We start from the raw sequence: 19,285 nt of genomic DNA, 5'->3' as shown, positions 1-19,285 counted from the left end.
ATGTCAACATCTTGTAGACTCTATGAGAAACCGATGTGTAGCAGTGATTAAAAATAGCGGTCATGCTACCAAATACTAAACATTTATGCTAAGTCTTAGTAATAACATTAACAATTTAAAACATATTTAATAATTTTACTAACTTACTACTATTTTGCTGCTCGCGGTAATTTGCATGAAAACACATCTTACGTGAAATTATTTTTGTTATAGCTTATATATGAACAATTTTTTCCCCCTACACGTACTCATAAATTTGTCCTTTAGTTTTGCAATAAAATTAATACAAATATTACGTTGGTTTACTTGTAATTTCAATAAATACAATATTAGCAGTAGGTTCGCACTACTATTTCAGTGCTCGCAGCTGTATGTTATTTATCTAGTCTGTAAGGTTATTATAATCATAAACTTAAACAAATAAATAAATTTCACACGTCTACTAGGTGGGATTTAACCTACCCCATTAAGAAAGTGAACTAAAACTGAAGAATTAATAATGGTACAAAGTGCCTACCCGCGTCCAATTGAACTCCTTCAGCAAAGTCAGACGTGGTGCATTAAAAGCATTATTCGATGGAACGATACGACAAAAGTTAGGAAATGCATCCTTCGCAAACATGGGATATGTGTCAGCTGTCTTACACAGTTGTGTGAGGTGATATTGCTTGCTGGTATTTGATATGGTATTGGTAACAAGCATGCTTGCGGAGCAGTCGGTGCGGCATGCGTGCGGAAGAGCAGTCGATTATTTCGGCCTAAATGCATCATATCGAAAAATGACTTGACTTATGTCAGAAGATATTTGCCCCAATATTCTTTAAGAGATCCGCAATACTTGGCACATTCTTCCTTAACCCACGTAACGGAAGTGAATAAATTGAACACACGGGTATATTCAGCCTTGACGGGAATCTCTTTGTAAGCCTATTTTACTGTTTTACCCAAAATCAACTATTCTTTATTAAGAGAAATGCAATGCATTTAGAATGACATAAAAATGTATTTGTGGTGAGAAGTAACTTCTGTGGGTGTCTATTGGAAAAACGAACAGTGGTTAACTCCGTTTTTTCAATATTTTGCTTAAAGTGCGACTCAATGACGCGACGAGCGTCATTCAGATCGGCAAGTCATTGCATTCAATCGACTGACGGCGAGCCGCTACATTGGCAGTATGCCACCTATATAAACATACAGACGTTATGTGCAATATGTGCGTGTGTTGCATGTTCCCTTAATACTTACCTATGTGTGGGTATACGGCCGTGAGTGCTTAAAAACCCTTGTTAAACGAAAATTTTAAGCAATCATGGCACATCCTTGTCAACGTTTAACGGAAATTCAACGCAACCAAGAAAAACAAAAGTATAAAAAAAACACAAAAACAGACTTACAAAAAATACCAAAAAATCCTGTCCATTCAACGTATTGCACGGTTGCACGGTGTATCTGCCATGAATCAGCGAATTTCATATTTTGTGTTTGTGTGGTAATTGGGGAAACCACAAAGGTAAAGGCAAATTTGAAATTAAAAGCAATATTTTGGTACTTATGGACTTGGAAAACGAAAATGATAAGTATTACACATGGCCAAAATATGATAAGTAGCGGCAGTGACAGTTAATACTCGTATGTAACGTTGACGCTACTTGTATGCTGTAGCTGGTTTGAGTTGGTGGTGGTCACACGTGACTAAATCGAAATGAAAATAGAATTAACGTTTAAAAGTCACAGACGCTGTCAACACCTAACAAAACAACAATAAAGACAATAAAATATACATACAAGCACATAAAAATATTATAAATGAATTACATAAACAAAAATGAAACGGCCGCTGCAGAAAGGCATGCCACAGACATACTTAGGTACACATGTAAATATCTGCCGTGAACAAAACAGGACAAAAGGACAACGGTCAGTGGCAGAAGCCGGTATGTATGTGGGTATGTTAATACGTTTGCTACTCAACAACGCAAAATAGACAAGCGCAGAGAAGTCTATTGCTGAATTACTGTGGTTAATGAAGTGCAGTCATAAAAACTTTAAAGATAACTTCACACTTCTCCCCGCAAAAGGTGCTCAAACTTCATTCCCTTGTGACCTCAGTTCAAAGCCTGTGCGGCAATACGGTAACCTCACAGTTTTTTATGATTAACAGCGGCATCACAATTATTTTATTGAACCGCGAGCAGAAGATAGCGCAGCTGTAAAGTCTACGCTTGGACTGCTATGATTTTTTGTTCCCAAGACTAGCGAACAATTCCCAATTAGTTCGTACTCACTTTAGCTATTGGACACTGAATCAACCAAATTGTGACCATAAAATGTCGCCCAGCAATTGGCAAGTGCGGGCTGATTGTTTGGCCACCAGTAGTTGGCAGTAGCAGTCATCGGTCGATTGTCAGTCTGTGAATAAAGTCTTGAATGACAAATCAAAGTTGAAACAACTGACTGACTGACTGCGCGTACGTTGGGTCGAATATAGTCAAAAACTGAAAATATTAGTTTGGTGAAAAAGAAATCTCTTATTTTCTCGCTATATGGCTGTAATGGTCGATATCTCGTAAAGTATCGATCAAACAAATTAAAGTTTATGCTCGTTGTCAAGGTGACATTTCACATGAAACATTTTTTTTTTGCTGTTTTTTGTTTGATCCATTCAGTTGTAAGTTACAAGGTGTTAAGAAGGGAAGTCCACAAAAGGGAACTTCAGTACATTTTACTGTTTTTCTTTGATAAAAGGGAAAATGCAAGACAGGTCGCTGAAATTGTGAATGATGTGTATGGTGCCGATACTGTTACGAATTTTGGTTTCGTTGATTTCGTAAAGGCATTTTTGATGTTAAAGAAAATGTCGATAATGTCGATAAAATCAGAAATAATCGAAGTTGACTGGCATGTTAGCTGTGGTGAAACAGCTTTAAGCCATTTGCCGAAAAATTGTATGCAAAAATAATGGATGTCCCTTCATTTAATAGTAACGTAGCTTTTCAAAAAAACGAAACAGATATTTCTTAAAGGCCAAACTATATTTTTTAATGTCAAAATACTTAAAAAAAACTGGAAGCACTGGTGTCGAGAAGCATTACGCCGAAATTACAAAGCTTTAGAAACAAATTCCGTCGGATTATCTGTTTTTTTTTTTTTTTGGTCTATCATAATCCCGAGTGCGGACTTCTGGCAGATCACCGGGCTATAACCAAACCGAAAGGTGATAAGAGGTCGTAAATGGCGATGGATCGGGAAGACTCTCAGAAAGGCCAGGGAAAGCGTAAACAGAACAACGTTGGAATGGAGCCCTCAAGGATACATATGAGCCAGGCGTCCACGAAATACCTGGAGGCATTCTAACCATCATATTTTAGCAGAAGTTAACTAAGCGTGGGATGTCACAAAGAGAACAGCAGTTAATAGGATAAAATATAAATGTTTTATTGTTGCCCTATATCCCCAAGTGGAATAATAAAGGAGGAACAAAAAAATATGATGAAAGGTGGCATTTTTCGCACCTCCTTTTACTGCATTTCTGCTTATTGATACGTTTATTCTTTTCTTGATTGGCGCGGTAACCACTCACACGATTTTAGCCGAGTTTAACAAAGTGCGCTAGTCATTTCTTTCTCGTGCTAATCGGAGGCAAATAGAAGCACCAAGTGAAGCCAAGTCCTTCTCCACCTGATCTCTCCAACTTAAAAGATGTCTTTCTCTTCCTCTGTTAACACCAATGGATACCAGATTCGGACAACATGGTCCAGCCAAAGAAACCGCTGGAGCTTTATTCGCCAAGCTATGTCTATGGTGTCATAAAGATCATACAGCTCTTCGTTCTATCGCCGCGATATTCACCGTCGTCAACGTGCAAATCTCCAAAAATCTCAAACACTCCAAGAGGCACCTCATCGTATATTGTCATCGTCCAAGCTTCTGCGCCATGCTATAGGACGGATATGAAGTGAGCCTTACAAAGTGAAAGTTTTGTTCGCCGAGAGAGGATTACGTTGGAGAGAGATTCTATTTTGGTTTTCAAGGCTGATATTATTACCGGTGTTAGTGCTGGTTCCTAGATAAACGAAGTCTCTCATAACCTTGAAATCATAACTGTGCCTGAGTGATTAAGTTCGGCCGCTCACACGATATTTTCAGTTAAAGAAGTCACAGGACAAAGAGTCACCCTGTCTGAATCCTCATTGATATTGTTATTCCTTATATATAAAAGCGAGTAAATTTATATACAGTTATGCATCACACCTACAACTAAATAAATAAAATATCTTTGCACCGTTAAGGTATAAAGGAAGCAAATCTGCAAACTTTGAGTTTACGTATTAAAGATGTACTAGAGTTCACCCTGTGGTCGCTGTACGACAATGCTTTACCTAAATATTTGGAATCCGACGAACAACTGAAAAGAATTATATGATCCCTTTCTCATTCGATGGAAGGTGTCATTAATATTTCAATATTATCAATTGTCCCCAATTCACCTCATTTGTCATTGTCACTGTGATAGTATTGTTACGGCTTGCTTGGAGCATAATGGAATTCCTTTTTAATATTAACTGTAATCCATTATTCGAACTTCAAATTAATTACCTGTACATAGCCAATAAAGTATCCGAAATTTATATTTGTTTGCAGTAAACACAAGAAAAAATTCAATCCGATATTTTTATAATTTGTACAATTTTCCTTGAAAATAGCCAATAATTACAGAATGTTCGCTTACTTATTTCATGTGCTCTTCTACAACTTGATAAGGAATCACTAGATCAGTTTCAGGGAACTGATCACGAAGACTTGATCAGTTCCGTAAGCGCTGGGCAAGTAAACTGGAATGCATGGTCGCGAGGTCTCTCTGTCCTCAGAGTATGCAAGGAAGATTTTAAAACTAAGAAATCTGAAACTTTCGCTGGCGGCGTCTTAGTCGGGCACTATACGCAACTCAAATTATTCTCGATTCACTTTCCTGTAACTGGAACGTTGGAGCGAGGGAAAAACTACCATCTTTTCCGATAGTCAAGCCGCGGTTAAAACGCTAACGACGCCATGGTACAGACCCAAAATAGTCAATTCCTGTAAGGAAGAGATCAAATCTCTTGGGTGTGTAGGTAACATTTCTCTAATCTGGGTTTCAGGATATGGGAACATAGAGTGAAATGAAATAGCTGATGAGCTTGCCAAGAAGAGGTCTGAACTGGCCTCAGAGACCTCCTATCCGGTCATCGAGAGCTCCCTGACTGTGGTTAAAGAGGAATTGCGCAACTTATTTCTCAGCAAAGCGCAAAAAAGACGGAGCTCCATTTCTTCATGCACTATTGCGAAAATGAAAAGAAAGTTTTTTCTAATAGCGGTCGCCCCTCGGCAGGCAATGGCAAACCTCCGAGGGTATTTCTCCCATTAAAAAGTTCCTCATAAAAAATCCCTTCATTTGTGGAATAACATCAAGACGCACGACACAAAGAGGAGGAGCTCGGCCAAACACCCAAAAAGGGTGTACGCGCCAATGATATATACCTATATGTATATATTTCGAAAATCCTTTGGTCCCAGTACCATAGACGCAGGACTCAGAAAAGTCTTGGGAATTCCACGCATTCAATTTCTAAACTCATAACTGTGCTCATCGGTCATTGGACGATCGACACATACGCAGAAAAGCTAGGTTTACCTCTTAACTTCCGTTATAGAAGCTGTGGAGACGTTTCAGAAAAGGGGACTGTTGACATTTTCTTCGTAAATGTCCGGATTTAGCAGCCAGACGGTTAAGGTCACTGATTGCTCCTTTCTTCGACAGCCTAGGGTAGTGCGTCAACCTAAATCACATCTGTCTTCTACATTACATCAACAGCTTTAGCCGGCTGTAGATATCTGCGTAATGCAGGTCTTATAATGGTGTCAAAACGACACTTGAGTGCTCTTTGGGAGTGTCATTTTACTTACTTACCTTCTACCTACCTCCTACCTGAAGGATGATGCTGTCCTGCTTTCACGACACGAAGATTCAGACATCTTAGCTCTCACTTTCTAACAGTACCTAAGGAGCTATAAACTTGAATGTTAGCCGATATTCTTATCAGCATGCATCCGTTTCATATGTGTATATATCTTTGTTTTCTTTGAATGATATTAGAGTTATGGATTGCAAGAGAGCCCTTCCCTCTTACGAAGGCAACCTAACCTACACTATGTCAACATTGAGAGTTCGTAACTAGACTAGCGCTACATTTGGTACTACTACTCTTCTTTGTTGGAATTAGCTCGTAGTTTTTCGTAGTTCACATCTTCTCGGCCTTCTGAGAACATTTGGTACCCCAATAAACGTTGCTTTGGTCAAAAGTAGCTTCTTCGTATATATATATATACAGAGTGCCGATAAACGTTGCTTTGGTCAAATATATATATACGAAGAAGCTACTTTTGACCAAAGCAACGTTTATCGAGGTACAAAATGTTCTCAGAAGGCCGATAAGATGTGAACTACGAAAAGCGTGCTGGACGCCCGAGCACTGCAACAACAGATGAAACAATTGATAAGTGAAGAAAATGGTATTGGCCAATCGTCGAATCACCGTTAGAGAAGTTGTTGAGAACCTAGACATAATAATTCGCTCGTGCCATTCGATTTTTTTCAATGGTTTGGGCATGATACGCGTCGCCGCAAAATTCGTACCGTAACTGCTCAACTTCGACCAAAAGCAGCATCGCATGAATATTGCTAATGAGATGTTGGACTCTGCTCCAGAGTGTCATAACTGGTGACGAATCGTGGGTTTATGGTTATGACATGGAAACTAAAGCTCAATCATATCAATGGAAGCTGCCGCACGAACCAATACCGAAAAATGGCCGCCAAGTTCGGTCGAATGTAAAAGTTTTGCTTACCGTTTTATTCGATTGCAGGGGCGTTGTGCATCATGAGTTCTTTCCAGAGGGTAAAACGGTCAATAAGGAATATTACCTGCAAGTTATGCGTAATTTGCGTGAAGCAATCTGCCAGAAACGCCGGATTTGTGGAAGAACAAAAATTGGCTCTTGCATCACGATAACGCCCCTGCTTACACATCGTTGCTTGTGCGCGACTTTTTAGCCAAAACCAGCACACTAATGATGCCACAACCTCCGTATTCTCCAGATCTGACTTTTTCTTGATCCCGAAGCTGAAGAGGGCCATGAAAGGACGGCGCTACGCTACGATTGACGAGATGAAGACGGCATCGAAGGAGGAGCTGAACAATGATTTTTTGAAGTACTTCGAAGACTGGAAAAAAACGTTGGCAGAAGTGTGTAATATCTCATGGGGATTACTTTGAAGGGGACAAAATAGATATTAATGAATAAATAAATAGTTTTTGAAAAAACACAAAATTCGTGATACTTTTTGAACACTCGTAGTTCGTGGTTCAAGTCTTGGCGAGTTTTAATAAAGAATTTAATCTTTTGTCGGCAATATCCGTTAGAGATAAAAAGTATACCGATCCTAGGCAGTTGTAACGAGTTCTGTTTAGAGCAGGGCAGTGGCAAAGGAGGTGATCTAACGTACAACTTTCTTCTTCGCATAAGTTACACCCGTCGCTCTGGGCCAATCCCATTTTAGCTGCGTGATATGGAGTGGGGCAATGTCCCGTCAGTACTCAAACCAGATGTTGTTGTAAAATAAAACGTGTAAATATTTCGATTCTCTCTGGCTTCACTATTTTTATTCAAAATATGGCTCTTCATAATTATACGAATTGTGAAAAATAAAAAATTTAATCATTTAAATGTCCCGTCTACAGGTAAAATCCGCCGAATAGTCACTTCATGAACGCCTAATTGTTGAGAATCGATGACGTCGATGTTGAAGATTGTTCCGCAACACTTTGCGTTACAGCAGACATAGTCTCAACAGAAGACAGCTTTTTTTATTTAATTTTTGGTCTGCTAATCATTTTTCTATCCTCAACAGAACCAGATTCCTGATATTTTTTTACCAATCCTTGAACTGTCGACGCATTCGGATGATTATTTTCACCAAAAAAATTAAAAATTTTGTAATGTATTGTTCTTAAAAATCGACCGTCGGACTATTTTCATAAGAAGTTTCAATAATTTTAACGCTATTTCTATTGTGTAAAATTGTATATCTGTCTACTTGGCAAATATCAAAGATGACATAAAAAGGGGCCTTTGAAGGGCCTTTTGAAAGCTCTTAGTTGGGCCCTTCATGCCTGACTCAGAATTTAGTTGCTGAAATTGAGAGTGCTATTATAGATGGTGCACCAAATAAAACGCAGTCAGCGTACACTTTGGCCAAATGATTAGAGGTCTATTAAATTTTCTGTATTCTTATAAAGGGTGGTTAAGTTTTAAGAGCCGGTGTTGATTTTAAATAAATACAATTTTTTTAAGAAATTATTGTCAATTACGTATAGAACAAAATATCGGCCGAATGGCGGTCGCGGTCTCGGCGGCACACCTCCAAAGAACACCAAATGCAAATAGTTCTTTATCTAAAGGGTAGTTAAGTTTTAAGGGCCGGTGTTGAATTTGAATAAAATACAATTTTTTTAGGAAATTATTGTCATTTCTCTTTATTATGATAATATTGGTATGGCTTATTTACGTATGAAACAAAATATCGGCCAAATGACCGCCGCGGCTTCGGCGGCACACCTCCATCCGATGGTGCAAATTTTCGATGACGCTGAGGCATAATTGAGGTTCTATGCCGTTGATGTGCCGAATTATCTCATCCTTTAGCTCTTGAATTGTTGCTGGCTTATCGACGTACTTCTTCTTTCAAATAACCCCAAAGAAAGAAGTCCAACGGTGTCGTTGCCGTTTAGGTGTGGTTCACATTCAACATCGGGCCTTGAAATTTAACCACCCTTTATTTATAAGGAAGAAGTATGAAAATGCCTTGGCACAAGCCTGGCTCCCACTTTGGCCGACCGCTTAAACATTGTGCAAGACTTTAATAATTTGATAAATTTATGGCATGTAACTCGCTTGGTACTTTGGGAAAACGTAACATCAATCCACTTTAGCTTCGACAGGAAACTCAGTGATAAAAAATTTCACTTGCATTTATTTTACCAGCATTTGATGCCACTTTGCCCAGTGTGCATGTGCGGCACTTTGGAGTTTGCAATAAAAATCCATAAAACCAAGAATGCCGTACAATATTTCCGTTCTTTAATTACGATAAATGCGAATGCGAAGAAGCGCAACATCTGACAACATTCACAAACATATTTTACGATACCGTCTGGCGTGCCACGGGATTCGGTCATTTAGACGGTGTTGGCAGTCTATTAGCACCTTTAAATCACATTTACAACTGTCAGTGGACAACAAAGAAATCCATCCACTTGCCACTTGCGTACACATGCGTAAATTAAGATGACGGACGTGTTGGCGAATGCAGGTAGTGGACTGATGAAAGATGAATTTGTTTCTTGGTTTTTCAGTAGAATGTGAAAATATAATATGCCAGTGATACATGTGTATGTAGGTATGCCACTATCGACAACATCATTGCCACCAAGAGCGTAACGTGAGTGAACAACACGCAACACATTGTCTGTTACCAAAAATCTAAAGAGTGTACATTGCACGAGTTTCAGAAAAATAGTATTACATCGCTTGTCAGTTCGTCGACAATTGTTTGTTGCGTTATTAATTTGAGCTAATAAGTTAACGCATTATTTGAACACTTCACCTTGCGTTTAGATGGAAGTGTTTCAGTTTGTTATTGATAGCAGTATACTCATGTGTACATTTGTCAGGTGACTCTTGACCCACCGCCACCTTTTATGTTATTTTGCTTGACACAATTCTCTTCAACTGTTGATAAATTAATCTTTATTTTATCTCATTATGCACTATGCAACTTGTATAAATATGTATGTACCATACATGTGTCTCTATTTTTATCTCTTAACTAATTTCATCAGTTATCACTTGAGCCGCTACTCAATTATTAATTTCAGCAATCAATATTCGATACTTGAAAAATGTCAACTTTGTCCTGGTAATAGCGTCTCAAAAGCAAACAATTGTCTATTTTACGGATAGGTGTGTACGTGTGTGCATATATTAGTGTGTGTATAGGAATACTCCTACATTCAGATGCCTATAAATGTATGTGCATGTGTGCCTGTGTATCCTTCATTTTTTCATATATATTTTCGTACACTTACATTTTTCATACGTGGGTTGCGTTTAATATTTTGCGTATTTGCGGCACTAAGTGAGATGATCTGTAATTCGGTATTTCTATCGAAAAGTTTGGTATTTGTTGGCATAAACTTGCATATAACCTTTTCACTTACGAGATTTATTTGTTCTTTTTTCAGTTAGTTGAAGAATTCATCTCGCACAATAGACGGCATTAAATCTGAAAAATTTCGTGCCATGATTTATTATGATCTTCGATATGGATTATTGAGACAGGAGTGCATTGAATAACTTGTTTCCAATACTTTCGTTGAAGCATCACACTTAGCCAAAGTAAGACGCTAACCGTCGATCCTTGCAGGATGAATTTCGTGAAAGCCGCCCAAAAGTGGTTACTGATCCTGGAACATTCGATAATATGCGTCAATTGATATCCCAAGGTGATCATGTGACATAGCGTGAGATAGAGGCAGCTTTGGGACGGTCCTTGGATAGGGCCACTATAGTATCCTAGTAGGACCATAGTTACTAATTAGGACCATTATATAAGTACATTCAATATTGAACTTTGGCATGAACAGTTGGTCGTCAAGAAAATTTGTTCTCATTGGATATGGCGTAATTTGACCATTGCCCAAAAAAGGACTCGGAGTCGTATCGATTGGTGTACAAAAATGTGGAAGAGATTCAGTCGCGTTGGGTCAAAGAACGACTAAGACATCCTAACAAGTGACAAATTTTGGATCTATACATAACAAATGTTCTCAGAAGTCCGTGGCCCAACAAAGGCTTTCTTTTTTTGTTCAAGTTTAGCTTTATTTATCAATGTAATTTACACCGAGAACAACGCAATCGATCCAGCGCCGCTCTAACATTTCAATACCATTTTTGTAGAACAACTTATCTTTTGTCTCAAAACAGGACTCAGTTTCAGCGATAATCTCTTTAACCGAGCGAAATTTCTTACCGGCGAGCATTTTTTTAGGTCTTCGAACAGCCAGTAGTCGCTAGGAGCCAAAGCTGGCGAATACGGTGGATGTGGGAGCAACTCGAAGTTCAATTCATGTAGTTTTGCCATCATCAACACGTTTCCAGAGCTTTCTCATAGTCAAATTCTGATGCAATATTAAGCCAACCCGTTCTTTTGATACCTTTACAATGTCAGCTTACTCACGCAACTTCACTTTTCGATCATTCAAAACGATTTTGTGAATTTTTTTGATGCTACGGCCAGAGGCCATTTGGACAACCACATTGGAAGTCAGTAAACCATCGTTTTATTGTTTGTTTCTGATGGAGCGGAGTGGCCATATCACTTTTCAAGCTATCGCTTCGGTATTTCCCCCCATCAAGAAGAGGTGTAAAATTAAAACACGAAATTCTTTTTGATCCCTTGTTGTGAAAATAACAAAAGTAACGTCACTCTTAGCTCAATAACTCACGGACCAATGAATAAAATATCATGAAATTTAACAGCTGTATAGCTGTAGGTAATATGTCTATGCAATAAAACGAGTGCCATCTATGTGCTAGGTCCGAGACTTGGAAATAAACCAGCAATCGATTGTATGGGTGCTCCAAGGCGAGCTTAATTCAACAAGAATTGTTCGCAGAAGTACATAGCACCTCAAAGCAAATGGTCACCTATTTCCGAAGGAAAATCTGGTCCTGCTGCAACCGTACCACAAGAGAAACTTAACACAGCCAATTCTGAGTGATAAGTAACCATTTGTTTGCCAGAAGTTTTCGAATAATTAGGGAAAACCAACCACCGAAGACGAATCATTCATCGCCCTTCTGAGCTCTCTCGCATCGACTCCCGCAAGAGAGTTTTTAAGCACTCAAAAGGTAGAATTAATATATTAGAATTCCACCTTACAGCTCTGATTTGACACCTAATGACTTATTTTTGTTCCCGGACATCAAAACATCAAAAATAAAATGCGAGGTTAACGTTTGTTAACGCCTGAAGAAGCTGTTGCAGCCTTTAATCAACTTTTTTTGGCCGCATCCACTTTAGAGTGCGAGAAGGGCTTCGAAAATTGGTTCAAGCGAATACAAGAGTGTATTGATTTCCAACGAGCATATTTTGAAACACAATAAAGCCATTTTCGTTATTATTTTACCGTATTCTATTGGGCGCAAAATATATAAAGCAACCCTCGTACAGTTGAAAACAGACTTCAAATCATTCATTGAAGTTAAGAAATTGAAATTAATAAAAAAAATGTTCACTTGACTTGAAGAAGTGGACAACATCACCGTGACACGCTTGACGAAAGTGTCAGGCAAGTTTGACGAACGCAATCACATCAGTTAAGATGAGTGCACAGTCACAGGGAGCACTTTGTTTCTCGGACAGTCGGAAACTCATGCACGTACATACATACATGCATACATACATATATATATGGATATGTATTTGAGTGAGTAAAAAATAAGTGGCACTTCACAAACTGTGAATATAAATATTATGAATATAAATGGCATTTGCGTGGTGCCGGAATCGCCGCAGAGGGTTGGTTGTTGCGATTCGACCTGAAATTGCACAGACCGATCCGCAAATTTTCATCGGAGCGGGGATTCAAGTGAGTGGTTCATTGAGCTGAAGTGTACCGCCGCATATGAGAAGCTGTAAAATTCACTTAATGTATTTGTATGTATGTATGTAAATATATGGGTGCATGCGTGGGACGCTCACAAAAAACGGAAATTGCAGCTTATATTCGTTTATTGCTAGTACTGCTTCTATCGCTGATGATGAAACGATCGATTGCACAACACAAAATTATTTAGACGATATTGTCAATGGAGTTCTAATTGATGAGATTTGCTGATGCGTGAAAGAAATGCATACAAGCTCGTTAATTGTTAGATGTACATATAAAAGTACAGGGTGTTAACAAAGCTTTTTTCAATTTCTAAAACTAACTATTCGATGTGCATTTCAAAACTGTGTTTCAAACTATTTTTGGAAGGAATTGAAAGTCATAGACCCCATCACGGGATCTCCAACAAGCAAATGTCTACATCCAGTCGGAGCTGTTGATGTAATGAAGAATATTGATGGGACTTAGCCAAACCTGGACAGCTCCTGCAATGGGAGTTAAAAGGTAAACCCAACTTTTCTACGTGAGTGCCGATCGTCTCATGTAAGTATCGCTATGAGTTTGGAATTGGAATGGCGTGGAACTATCAGAACTTCCTGACTACTGCGTCTATTGTACTGGGGCCAAGGGGCTTTCGAAATAGTACATGAAGAAATGGAGCTCCATCTCATCTGTGCTTTTCTGAGAGATAAATTGTGCTATTCTCCTTTAACAACAATCAGGGCTATGCCGATAATCGGCATTTCCCTATTTGTTCCTATTTCGTGGAACCTAGATTAGAGAAATTTTACAAGCATACCCAATATATTTGATCTCCTTCTTACAGGAGTTGACCTGTTGGGATCTGCAGCCTAGCGTCGTGAGAGCTTTCATCGAGGCTTGACTATCGGAAAAAATGTGTATGTCACCTTCAAGTTCCCTAAGCATTATGAATGCCTACTGAATCGCAAAGACTTCTGCCTGAAAAAAATCTAGCAGTATTCGGCAGTTTTAAGGAAATCGATAAATTTAGAGATTTAGAGCAAATCCCTGCTCCGACTACCGATTCCACAGTGAAGACTGATAAAGTTAGTTGACTTTTTTAAAATCTATATTAGCAATATTCTGTGAGCGGATTGCTAGGTTAGGAGCTATTCAGCTAAAAAACATTTTACAATACAAAATTTTGTTTACCTGCGGTTTCTTTCTTGAGCATGAAAGTTTGCTCATTTATGAGTACAAAGACACCCTGCTTATCTACATTAAAAATGTATGTAGAAATTGTGAGCACTTAAGTAAATATGTATATAAGCACCAAACTGTAAGTCTTTCGGCATTGACATGTGCTTATTTTCTTCCAGCACCTCGGAATTTTCAGCAGTCACCACTTTTGCATAGGTTTAATATACTTTTAGACCTACATTTTGGAAGCCATAGTTTATGGCCCGCGCTTAGCAAAAACAGCGCTTTCCGAAAGGGCACCTCAGACTGTTCAACCTCAACTGCCTTCCAGTTGTACGTGGATAAGTTTGCGTTTCAGTAGGGGAGGACCTCTTGCATTTCCTTGGGAGCACAGGTTGCTACGAGGACACGGGGACGCAAAGGAAAAGAACAAATCCTTGTTGTTGAATGCCTCCAACTTGGCTCCCTTCCAAACCTCTGCTACATACACAACCAACCACTCGTCGGAGCCACCTGGCACTTTTACAGCGCTTGGGAGGAACTGGGTTCCCATTAATAGGGTTTATAAGATACAAGTAGATGGCGGACGCTCCTGATTCCATTCCATTCCTCCCTGAATATACAAAAACAAATATTTGCCGCGTAAACTTATGTTAAGTATCTGGCCAATCTCCTCCTTCTCCTATTTGGGGCATGCATTTTGAGATTGTTCGACAAATGGAGGGACCTACAGTTTTAAACCGACTCCGAACGGAAAATCTTTTTTATGAGTATCTTTTTCATGGCAGAAATACACTCAGAAGTTTGACATTGCCTGTCGCTATTAGAAAATAATTTTTCTATCATTTGGCGCTTCGTGCATGGCAAATCGAGCCTACGCACTTCCGAGTGGTAGTCACGCAGCAATCTTTTCGGCTATGGCGACCGCCTCACTGCATATGGCCCAGTATTTTTTGGCATTGCCCACTATTACAAGAACATTGGTGTTGCTGGCTTATCGATTTCGCCAATATCTTTGGTACACCAATCAGGTTTTTAGTCCCACCCAGCCAAAGTGCACTCGTAACCTTTTTCTCCCACCTATGCCTTTCATACCTATGCCGCTTAACCCCCTCTGCCTCACTCGCGCGTATAAATATACTTCTCTCCACCTAGTACCTTTCCGAACTCTCTCCCACAGACGTTCGCAACTGTTGCACCTCGCCATAAATGGTTAGTGGGGTCGATTTCAGCAAGTCACCGTCCTTGCTATCCATCCATCGGGTGGAATCGGTAAAGGGAAGTGTATGAGCGTAGTGCAGCACCGATTTGAAACACGAAGTTGAACTTAAAAATAAGTGGAGGAATCATCTGCGAGGAAATCCAATTTCCCTTCTCTTCAGCTGCGTTGACGAGAGATCAACATTCAGACTCCCTACAAAGCTTTCAGGTCTGAATATTAACCGCCCGCTAAATTCTATCATCAGTAAATAGAACTATAGTTGAAAGTCTCTACTTTATTTGTCACGCTTAAGGTCAAAGTTCATAAGCATAATTTCAGCCTTCAAGACGGACAAAGGTAATGGAATGCTTACGTGTTTTAACTTCCAAATAAATTGTTTACTCCGCCCTACTCCACCCTATATACAAGTCTTTATAAGAAAGCCAGCTGCTGTGTAAACTTGGCATTGAATATTAAATAAGTAAAAACCAAAGGAAAACAATAATTTGTTTGTCTGCTGCTTAACGGTTTTTGCAATAAAACAAAAATTCTAAAATAAATATTGCATTGCGATGTAACAGTTAATAGTTTTAAAACAAAGCAGTAAATATCAACAAATGAATTTATCAAAAGATCTTTATAAGGGCGTACTCATTCATTTATGTATATATGTACCTATATACGTACATACAAACACATATATGTGGGTTATAAAAAACAATTAACATAAACAAAAGCGAATTTATAAAAGAATGCATTTTTTAAAAAACTCTTTAATTATTGTTTGAATATTAATTCCCACGCGACTTTGCGCAAATTCATAAGTGAATAAACTTTTTCTTTGATATATTTCAAGTGAATAATGAATTTTTGTATTTTACTCTAAGATTGACATCAATAGCGGTTGTGTGTTGATTATCGCATTTCAAGTTTAAATATTTCGAAAATTGTTTACCTCGACGCTGCTTCTGATCGCCTGCCAATACGTACAAATACATACATACATATGGAAATGCAGGTGGCGCGTGTTGGGCACGCGGCACAACAAGTGCATCTAACCACGAATGCCACACGCCGTCACATCACGCCAAAGACATCGCGCTGCGCATCTAACTCATGTTTTATAGTTTTTCAAAATTGTATAATTTTCCCATATTAACATTAAGTGCACTTGCCTATTGTAATTATCTACGACCACTTCAAATCTTTTTTTTTTTTTTTGTATCCTTTGAACCTGACAGAAGACACGCAATCCAATCATTTTGAACACAGCAAATGTAAGCTATTTTCTTGTAATATAAAAGTTACTTGATTTCTATGCATAACAAAAAAAGGGTGCTTCATCACTAGTTCAGCAAACGCTCGTATATTGAATATCTTCAAGATCTCCACGAAGGCTTTTAATGAAAAAGAAGGAAGAATGGAAGGAAAACAACATGAGCGAAGGAGAATCAGTCGCCGTCAAGGACAACCTATTACCTCCCAATGACTGACGAATAGAACGAATCGTGAAACTCCACCCTGCTTCCGATTAAAATGTTCGCGCAGTAGACATTCGCACCCAAAGCGGAACCATCACAGGCAACATAACAAAACTCCGGACTTCAAAAAATGCTTCTTCATACGCAACTGGTGCCTGTGCCTCGCCGGATAGCTGTCGGCGTTTCGGCCTAGCCCATCATACCCCGCGGCACCGATCCTCATCTACACCACCAGAGCGCAGGCCAAACAGTATACGTAAGGCGAATACTATACTCAACGTCGCCCGAACAACCGCATCGAGTACAGAAAACGACAAGATCCTGCAACCAGCATAGAATTAAAACACCGACCCAAACCGTTCGGGTCACCAACAGTGCATTCGCGGGCTGTTTGACCAAGTTATGGTTACGATGGGAAAACTGCAAGAGCTGCTGCAGGCCCGCCGGCATGTTGAGGGCATGAGCCATAATCTCATAGATTTAATTTATTTACATAGAGTTTTTTTTAGCATAAGTTTGCCTCCTTTGCCAATTATTTAAACGATTTAAAAGTACATAAAATGCAACTATTAAGGTATAGTATTTGTCAAATCTGTATAAATGACATTTCGGGGGCTCCAATTGTCTGTATTCCACATAAATATACTCTATGTACATATCGGTCGTTTACTGAAAGTACGTCATAAATGAAAAAATTAAAAATTGTATAAAAAATATGAAACCATATATTATGCCTCCCTAAGTAAAAGAAATCGTCTAATGAGATTACTAATACTCGTACAATATATAAATAGATATCGACAAGAATTTTTTACACAGCTTAAAAGAAGAGCAATTTTTTTAAATGGTACATATAAATTAGGAAAATATTGTCAAAGTACGAAAAACATAGAGAAAAATCGCCCAAACTGTTGGAAGAAAGCATTATTGTATTAAAAGCGTGAAAAAAGCTTCCTATCCACAAGTGGTTTTGTCCCCCGAGCGCGTTCAGGACGGCAATCGAGATTAACAACTCGGGAAATGCACAGCGGTTTACTGAATGTTCAACAAAATCCAACTCTTTCAGTATAACAATTTGCTACAAATATAAAAGAAAATCATAATAAGTCAATCTGCATTGATTGTACGGTGAAAGGACTTGATGCCTACGGTGAAGCATGCCGGTAGTGGAGCAATCATATGGGGATGCAAGGCTTTAGTAAAGGAGGTGGCCGAATTAAATTTATTGAATTGACTACGGGGCAAAAAAATTTATTTTAACATTTTAAAGTCTAATTTCTAACAGAGCGCTGAAGAATTGGGTTTAGTAAATGGTCCATTATCCAGCAGGATAATAACAGACAGCTGGCATTGCAGATCTTTGATTTTAGGGGTTACATACGTCCAGAATTTTCAAAACATCGATTTTTTTACAGATTATTATTCTTTATAGTTTTAGGCGTATTTCTGTGGAAGTCGATTGTAAAAATCCCCCATAGATACAAAATTATTGTCTCGGAGAAAATTCGAACCGGCTAAAATACGCACGACTCAAGGCTATGAAAGCAACAAAAGGGGCCAGAACATCTCGTCTACTGGAAAAGAATAAACAACAACAATTGCTTACTGATCAGGAAGGCACACAAGATGAAGCTGGAATGGGAGATTAGGCGTAAGTTATTAAAATAAATTAAAAAATTAATTTCAAATTTTGCTTTAAATTCACGCGACCTCCAGCGTAATGCACTTGAAAGTCTAACTCGTTTTTCTCGAAACTACTTGTTTCGACACGGTCTGCATGATAACTCATACAGTTTTTAATATTTTTTGATGCGGGTTTTTAAAATATTCGAAAGTGTTTTCTCTATAGTCTGTCGAGTGGATTTTTGATATTTCTATTAAAAATTTTTATAAACATAATAAGAGTGTGACATATATGACGTAAAACGCATAATTTTTTTAAATGCCGTAAATTGCAAAAATTTTCAAAATTCAAAAATCCCGCTCGACAGACATATGTATGTAACCCTTTAACTTGTTTCAAGAAGCATTTTACATTATAATGGCTACTCGCTCTCCATAAGTACGAGTACTGCTACCGTTGAGCGTGTTAAACGTCTTTGAGAAGAATTCAGCAAAAGTAAGATGGATGCTGTTTAATTGCTATTAGGAGCTATGGCAAATTGCTTCGTTACTTCAGCCACAGTGGGTATGCCAAGATCACGATGAAGGTCGCTGTTCCTTATATAGTGAGGCATGTATACCGTAAGTCCAAACCGGTCTTAGTATTTATTTATAAATAAGTAATTTGTTGCCGATTAGTAAGCTTGAGCTTATTTAATTTAAAGCCAGGCTCTTCCCGTTTTATTTTCACGTGAGCTTCACAGCGCAGTTTGGCATCAGATATTTGGTATCGTCCACGTATGGGTTTATCGACGTATCGTTGAAGATTGACTTATACGTAACGTTTGTTTTAGAGAAAGCCACTAACTTTTGTTTAGTTTTATTCCACAATTGTTAACCCCTGTCGATTTTCGATAGTGTTATCGACTGCAAGTGTCATCCCCAAATGTGATGGTTACTTGCTGATTTGCCCATGGTAGGTCGAAAATGCTTCTCTGTGGAATATATATATATAATTGGCGCGTACACCCTTTTTGGGTGTTTGGCCGAGCTCCTCCTCCTATTTTCGG

Source organism: Anastrepha obliqua, chromosome 1, assembly GCF_027943255.1.
Source record: "Anastrepha obliqua isolate idAnaObli1 chromosome 1, idAnaObli1_1.0, whole genome shotgun sequence".
NCBI classification, from domain to species: Eukaryota; Metazoa; Arthropoda; class Insecta; order Diptera; family Tephritidae; genus Anastrepha; species Anastrepha obliqua.
This window is presented reverse-complemented; position numbering follows the sequence as displayed.